The following is a 6702-nucleotide window of genomic DNA, read 5'->3' on the forward strand; positions in this document are numbered from 1 at the left end:
ATTGGATGTGTGCAAAGATTAAAGGAGCTAATGTGTGTAGGGTGCTCGGAATGGTGAGCTCCCCACCCTGGCCAAGTGCTTGTTCTTGTGGAAGGAAATACCCTCAGGTTTTCCCAGACCTATGTGAAACTGAGACCTGATAGCCACTGTCAAGGTAGTCAGATTCCTCAGGGCCTCGTCCTTGCCCTTGTGGCTGGAACTCCTTTCACCCTGCAGCCCTCTGGGCTGAAGTTCTCCTGATTCCAGACTCTTAAACCCAAAGGTTTCCTTAAGGTCGTCCATCTAAATTCTTTGGTCTTCAAGGAAGGAGATTGGAGACATGACTTCCCCAGAGATGCCCGGTCAGCCCTGGGGCTTTGGTTGCTCCAGGCCTTTGCGTTCTCAGTCCCTTGATGGTGCCCCCATAACCACAGACCCTGGGCATCAGATATGCCACGGGACGCTGCGGGCAGGAAGCCTCGGGTTGGAGGGAGGCCGCTTGGGTCACCAGCAAGGTTCAGTTAGGTCCAGTGGGCCGCTGAAGATGCTCCTCACCTTTTGTAAGGCACATTAGCATGCTGGTGGGCGGGGCAAAGAGGAGGAAGAGAGTCACTTCATTCTTTGTCTGCTGGAGAAAGAAGCGATTGAAGTCAGTGAAGGAAGAGACCTGGCATCTTGGGGAGGGAGGGAGAGCCTGACTGACGGCAAGAAGGACTTTGAGCCCTGCTAGGCTGGTGGGTGGGAGGGGAGGGGAGTGCCGGGTTGTGGGGGTGGGGCCAGGATCGATGGGGAGGTGAGAGCTCCTCTGACATCGTGATGTGCTCACAGGAAGATGAAGAGGAGTGCCAGGGACCTGCAGGGATGGTTACCAGGCACGGTTAGGTCTCTCTGCTCATCTTCACCCCAGGCTGCTTAGGGGAGTAGCCGCAACACTCTTTGCTGCAAAAGGGGGCCCCTGCTCTAGAGTCTGCAGAGCTCGATGCCAGAATGGGGGCCGGGGGGGGGGGTCCTGGAATTAGCACCGCCTAGAGGTCCTGATTCCATAGGTCTGGGGTGGAGTCCGGAAACCTGCATCTTTAACAAGCTTGCTGGGTATTTCTGCTGCCAGTGGTCCATGGACTGCATTTGAGAAGCCTGCTTCTGGAATCCGCAGTGTCGGACAGATTCTCTGGGGAAGGGCAGCAGGCAGCTGCTTGGAAGGGATGACAGCTGTTTATTCAACACCTCATGGACGCTCACGTTTGTTGCATTTGTTGACCCTGTGTCTCCTGCTCTGTGTCGGGCCCTCTAGGAGGTGCGGAGGCGCTCGGCCCCGGGGTGTTTGGAGATAAGCTGGGAGGGCCGACCAGGACCAAGTTACTCGAGTGTGACTTAGAATGGGGCACGTGCCATAAGAGATGGACCAACAATGACCGGACTCACAGTGGAGTGTTGGGGGGTGGGGCGTGGGGCGGAGGCACCAATGAGCTTTGTTCTGTGGGAGGCTCAGAGAGGTCCGACTAAGTCCCATGGAAGTCAAGCGACTTGCCCAAGGTCACATAGCTCATTACCAGACTCCACTGTGAGAAATCTCTCAAGGAACTCCAGTAGGGAAACGAAAGGATTAAAAGTGCTTTGAGTGGGGACCTTCATCTGGCCTGTAAGATGGATCAGGTGTGAGGGTTTGTTTTTTTAAATAATCATGGAGGATGGGTGGGGGGGTGAGGGTGACTTTAGGGAATGATTGTAAACGCCCCCATGCTGGGGCCTTGGGCTCTAGTGGGGGGGGGATCCAGCGGTGTTAGACTTCTTTGAACCATCCCGTAGTACCTGGTGTAGGCGAGTCCCAGCAAGCCTTGGCTGAGTGACTTTTTAATAGAATTTGGAAAGAGATCTTGGTCTCCCCCGTTTATTGGTGGTGATGAGAACAGGTGGCCTGGGACAAGGAGCCCCCCCTCCCCCTGCGATGTTGTGCTTCCAAGGTCAAAGCTGCTCTCAGCTCTGCCTGGGACATCCACCCCTCCTCCACCAAGTCTCACCCCAGTTCATCCTCAGTGGTTCACCGGGAACTCCAGAAAACGCACGCTCATGGTTCACCAGCCCCCACCCCCCTCCGCCCCGGGCGCTCGGGAACTCAGTGTCTAGGTGGAATATGCATGGGTGAGTGAGAGAGCGCGCCAATGGTAAAGAGCTGGGCTGCTCACTTCCTCCCTCCCTTCCCCTGCCCTCCGCAGTCCCGGGCAGCTATGCAGCTGTATGTGGAGAAGAGGACAGTGAGGTTTTCCTCTTGGCTATCTGGAGCCTCGTCCCCCCCGCCCCCCTTCCAGAAGAGCCTTGGTCACTCAGTCGGCACCTTATGAGGACAGCAAGGGAGGTAACAAACGCCCTGCTCCTACCATCCCTGGAGCCCTGCGAACTTGTCAGGGACGTCTGGGGCCAGGTGGGCGGAGGCCTGGGCCTGGGGCAGACCTCACAGCAGCCAGAGAAATCAGCTCTTCCTCCAGTTCTGAACGGAGTTCCAAGAGCCAAAATGGATGGTTTGGGTTGGAAGGCTGCTGTTGGCTACTAGGTAGCAGTGTGACCTTGGGCAAGTCGTATGAGCTCTATGGGGCTTAAGTTTCTTCCACGGAAAACATTTGATCAAAACGTACTAGTGCTGAGAGGGGACCTGGGGCTCTTTTTCTCTTTCCCGAAGAGGATGGAGCTCACACGTAAGCTTGGAGATGCGCCTTGGGAGCTCGGTGGTGAGGGGCTCTGGCGACTGGCTTGAGGGGTTTGGAAAGGTGGGATGGTTTCTCCTAGGAGTCTCACCTCCTGATCAGGGGCCTAAAGAGGAAAAGGAAAGGGGGGAAAAGAAACCTTGCAGATTTTACTTCCGCCATGCCAGACTTGAGCCAGAGCCTGCCAGCTTCAGCCTTGTGCCACACTCTCCCTACCCCTGGTAAGCCTCCTCCCTTGGACTCTGGTGGGGAAGCTCCAGGAGGAGATACTGGGAAGATGGAAGGTCAAGGTGTGGAGTGAGGGTGGGATCAGGAGCGGAGTACCTTCAAGACCCTCAAAAGCATAGAAAATACTTCTTTCTCAGCCGGGAACATGTGTTGGTGTAATAACTGACCTTCCAAGTAAGCCTTGCTTTTACCTTGGTTTGGCGGCTGTGGTTTCCAGAGCGTCATTTACCCTCAGACTTGGGAAACCACCCCCCCATCAGTGATCATTTTGAATCCACACAGGTGGCTTGGGTCTGCTGTACCCCCAGTACCCAGTGCCAGCCACTGTACCCTCTCTACGGGAAGAAGCTCTGCTCACCAGGACTGGCAGTGCACTGTCTTTATCAGAGCGAGCGTGGTATTTCTTTGGTCGAGCTAGCTTACTTTCCCGTGGGGCTTGGATGAGCTGCACAAGCACAGGGAATCGGACTCTTGAGGGCACAGAATCTGTTGGGCCCTAACCATGTGCTCTGAACAAGAATCTCTCTGTGCTTTGAACAATCGCTCACCTGTGTTCAGCAGTGATCCCTGACCAGGTGTGTGAAACCCAGAGAAGCTGGGGGCGTGTGTACATATACGTGCGCGTATATACGTGTATGTATGTGCGAACACACGGGTACATGCACACAGAGAGACATGCAGACATCAGGGATTATTCCCACAGGGGCAGGCAGTCGCTCTTTATGTCCTGGGGCAAGAGCAAAGGAGGCGATTGAAAGCTCTGGGTGAGAAAGCCCAGCCCTTGCTGTTTCTCTCATTCCCAGGCCAGTTTGCTGTCGAAGCTGGAAAGCCTGAAGAGCACACAGCGGGTAGTTGTAGTTCGGGGTGAACACGTCGCCTGCCACACGCCCAAACTGCATGACAGAGAGAAATTAGGACGTTAGAAAACAGTGGGGCTGTACCGGGGAAAAGCCTACTGCAGATAAAGGAAAGAATTCTTCAAATGGGTCTGTTAATCACCAGGTCTCTTTAAAATGGGAAACTTTGAGAAGGATGGAAAGAGGCATTGACAAGAGAGTCTGCCAACCGTGAGCCAAGTTTCTATTACTTTTCCTCCCAAATACAGAGAGCAGGAGACCACTCTTGACTAGCGTGCAAGGACAACAAGAGGAGGGAATGAACAGTACAAGCTCCAAGGACCAGAGTTTGGGTGAGGGTCATTGGCATTGGCAAATAGTGGGTCAGAAGGTTTACTTTGACGAGCACCTGGTGGCTTGGTCGGTTAAGCATCTGACTCTTCATTTTAGCTCAGGTTGTGATCTCAAGGTTCATGAGATCGAGCCCCACACAGGGCTCCACGCTGTCAGCGCACAGAGCTTCCTTGAGATTCTCTCTCGCCCACTATCTCTCAAAAATAAACCATTAAAAGAAAAATAACTGACCTTCCAGCTGCTTCTGAGTTTACTCTGCAAATCTATCCTGTGCACCACTTCCAGATACATCTCAAAGCCCCGCTTTTATGATGAACTCCCCCTGCATGCCCCCACGTACACCAAAACATTTTCAATTCCTTGCAAAAGCAAAACAAAAATAACCTGTTCTGGTTCCCGGTGCCTGACATTGAACTTCTAAAACGCTCACTCGCTGTCTCACTTGCTTGGCACCTTTCTGCTCTGCAATTGATAATGGTCTCTTCGAGGTTTCCAAAGGAAGTTGGAAGCCTGTTGACTCATTTTCTTACTCGTTGCCTTGACAAACATGTATCGAGACGTTATTGGGTGCCAGGCAGGGTGCTCTGTGAGAAATGCCTCCTTGAGCTTGAGGAGTAGGTCTCCTCTAGGAACAACAACAGACACACAGTGAGTTAGACAGTAGTGTGATTGACCGATACCCTGCAAGAGGGTGCCCGGGACGGGAAGGGTGTCGGAGGTGGAGGTTGGTGGGGGTGCTGATGGAAGCCTCGGAGGGGAGGAGGTGTTGGAGCAGGGCTCACCTTGAAAAAATGGTTGGGGACTGCGCAGATGGGGCGGCAGGCAAAGCGGGCTTGGTGACTGAAGGGAATATTCAAAGGCATGGGGAGAGGGGGTGAGAGAAAGGGGGAGGGAAGATGTCTGCAGCAGGGCCTCTAAATGAGCACAGCAAACAATGAAGCTAAAGAAGTGACTGATGAGGGAACCACATTCTTTTTTTTTTTTTAATTTTAATGTTTATTTATATGAGTGCAAGCTGGGGAGGGGCAGAGAGGGAGGGAGACACAGAATCGGAAGCAGCCTCCAGCCTCTGAGCTGCCATTGCAGAACCCGACACAGGGTTCAAACCCATGGACCCTGAGATCATGACTTGAGCTGAAGTTGTACATCCAACCAACTGAGCCACCCAGGCACCCGGGGGACCACCTTCTTAAGAGTGCATCTTCCTTTCCCAGAGCCCAGGTTCTAAAGGCAGTGGGGGCCCCTGAGGGGTGGCTTCAGTTGGGTGTTGGGGTGGGGGTTGTGGAGGTTTCCTATCGTACACGCTTCTTAATGCACCATGTCAGCCATCCAGCTCAGACACGATGAGGGTTTGAACTACCTTCAGCTGTGGGCAGGGACGGGCCAGGAGGGGCCCGAATGGCAGGAGTCCATGTGACAGAAAGGATCTCGAGCGGCTTTGCCTCTTTGGAGCTTCTCATCCTACCTCTCAATCCAAGTCATAGTGTCATAGAGACAGGAGAACCTGGGGATCATGTGGACCAACTCCTCTCCCCTTACACAGATGGGGAAATGGAGGTTTGGTCAAGGGGCATGGCGGCAGCCAAGGTTAAGAAGAGAAATGGCTGCTGGAATCGCAGGGGGCCCATGGTTCCGCCCAGGTTGGTTCTGGAGGTTGAATCTGCCTACTGGGGACTGCATCTGAGGGCTGCCTGCTCTCCAGTTTTTGAAAAAGAGTGAGGCCTCATCCTGGTACGCGGGTGGGTGTCCGCGTGAGGCCTGGTCACGGGAAGTGGGAGTCTGATCACGTAGAAGCTGCTCACCTGCCGATGCCAGGAAGAAGGTGCCTCCTTGCTTCTCCTCAGAGTGAGGCCCCAACTCCATTTTAAAAGGTGACTTTAACACAAAGTCCCCAGAGCCCTTTCGCTCCGTCTGGTACTTGGCATAGCAGTAAAAAGGACAAGCTTGAGCTTGAAACTACCATTTAGGCATACCACCTGATGTCGGGTCAGATACTTCCTAGAAAACGATCTGGGCATGAAAAACACAATGGTTCCCGACCACCCCCGGCTAGAGAGTCAGGAATTTCAAAGGGACACCTCAGCACCCTGCTGCGTCTCCTTGCGCTTTGGAAAATACTTTCTGCAAGCTAGGTGGTCCCTAGCTTTCAAAGGTACCTGAAATAGTGCTGCAGTGTGAGGAAAATCTGGGTTGGCGAGCGGCTTAGAAAGGTTTTAAACGCCTGTAAGGCGTGAATGAACCGAACTCTCCGATTCCCTGGAGAAGGGCTGGGGCCCACCCAATGATTTAGTTTCTTGATTACCGTAATTATGTATCCATAATGCATGTTATAGGACGGCGGGTGGGAGGGGGGGAAGGCAGCCGGGTCCTGGACTATAATAGTCTAGGTCGTTGTAAGCTGGGTGCAGCCGCTGACATGTTTCTTAATAGCAAAGGCGTTGGACACATTGTAGACTGCTTACCTAGGCTTTAACCTGTGGTTTTTTTTTCACCCCGGGTTTTCCAACCATGTTGTAACATGGCAAAGAGAAGGGGAGCCTGTCCCCGTCTAGGCCCCGCTGGGTTTAGAAGCTGTGGTGGAGCTGGGGTTGCTGGAGCAAGCCCGC

The 6702-nt window shown here is 53.5% G+C and overlaps 1 long non-coding RNA gene across 1 annotated transcript in view; it reads right to left on the bottom strand.

Moving 5' to 3' along the window:
• Positions 1-3597: 3597 nt before the first annotated feature.
• The window catches only part of LOC115306876, a 9839-nt gene continuing 6734 nt past the window's right edge, over positions 3598-6702 (bottom strand). Inside the window, exon 3 of the long non-coding RNA XR_003915471.1 lies at positions 3598-3799. This is a non-coding gene — a long non-coding RNA (uncharacterized LOC115306876). The remainder of the gene's footprint in view (positions 3800-6702) is intronic.

The sequence above is a fragment of the Suricata suricatta genome, chromosome 11 (genome assembly GCF_006229205.1).
Source record: "Suricata suricatta isolate VVHF042 chromosome 11, meerkat_22Aug2017_6uvM2_HiC, whole genome shotgun sequence".
Classification (NCBI taxonomy): domain Eukaryota; kingdom Metazoa; phylum Chordata; class Mammalia; order Carnivora; family Herpestidae; genus Suricata; species Suricata suricatta.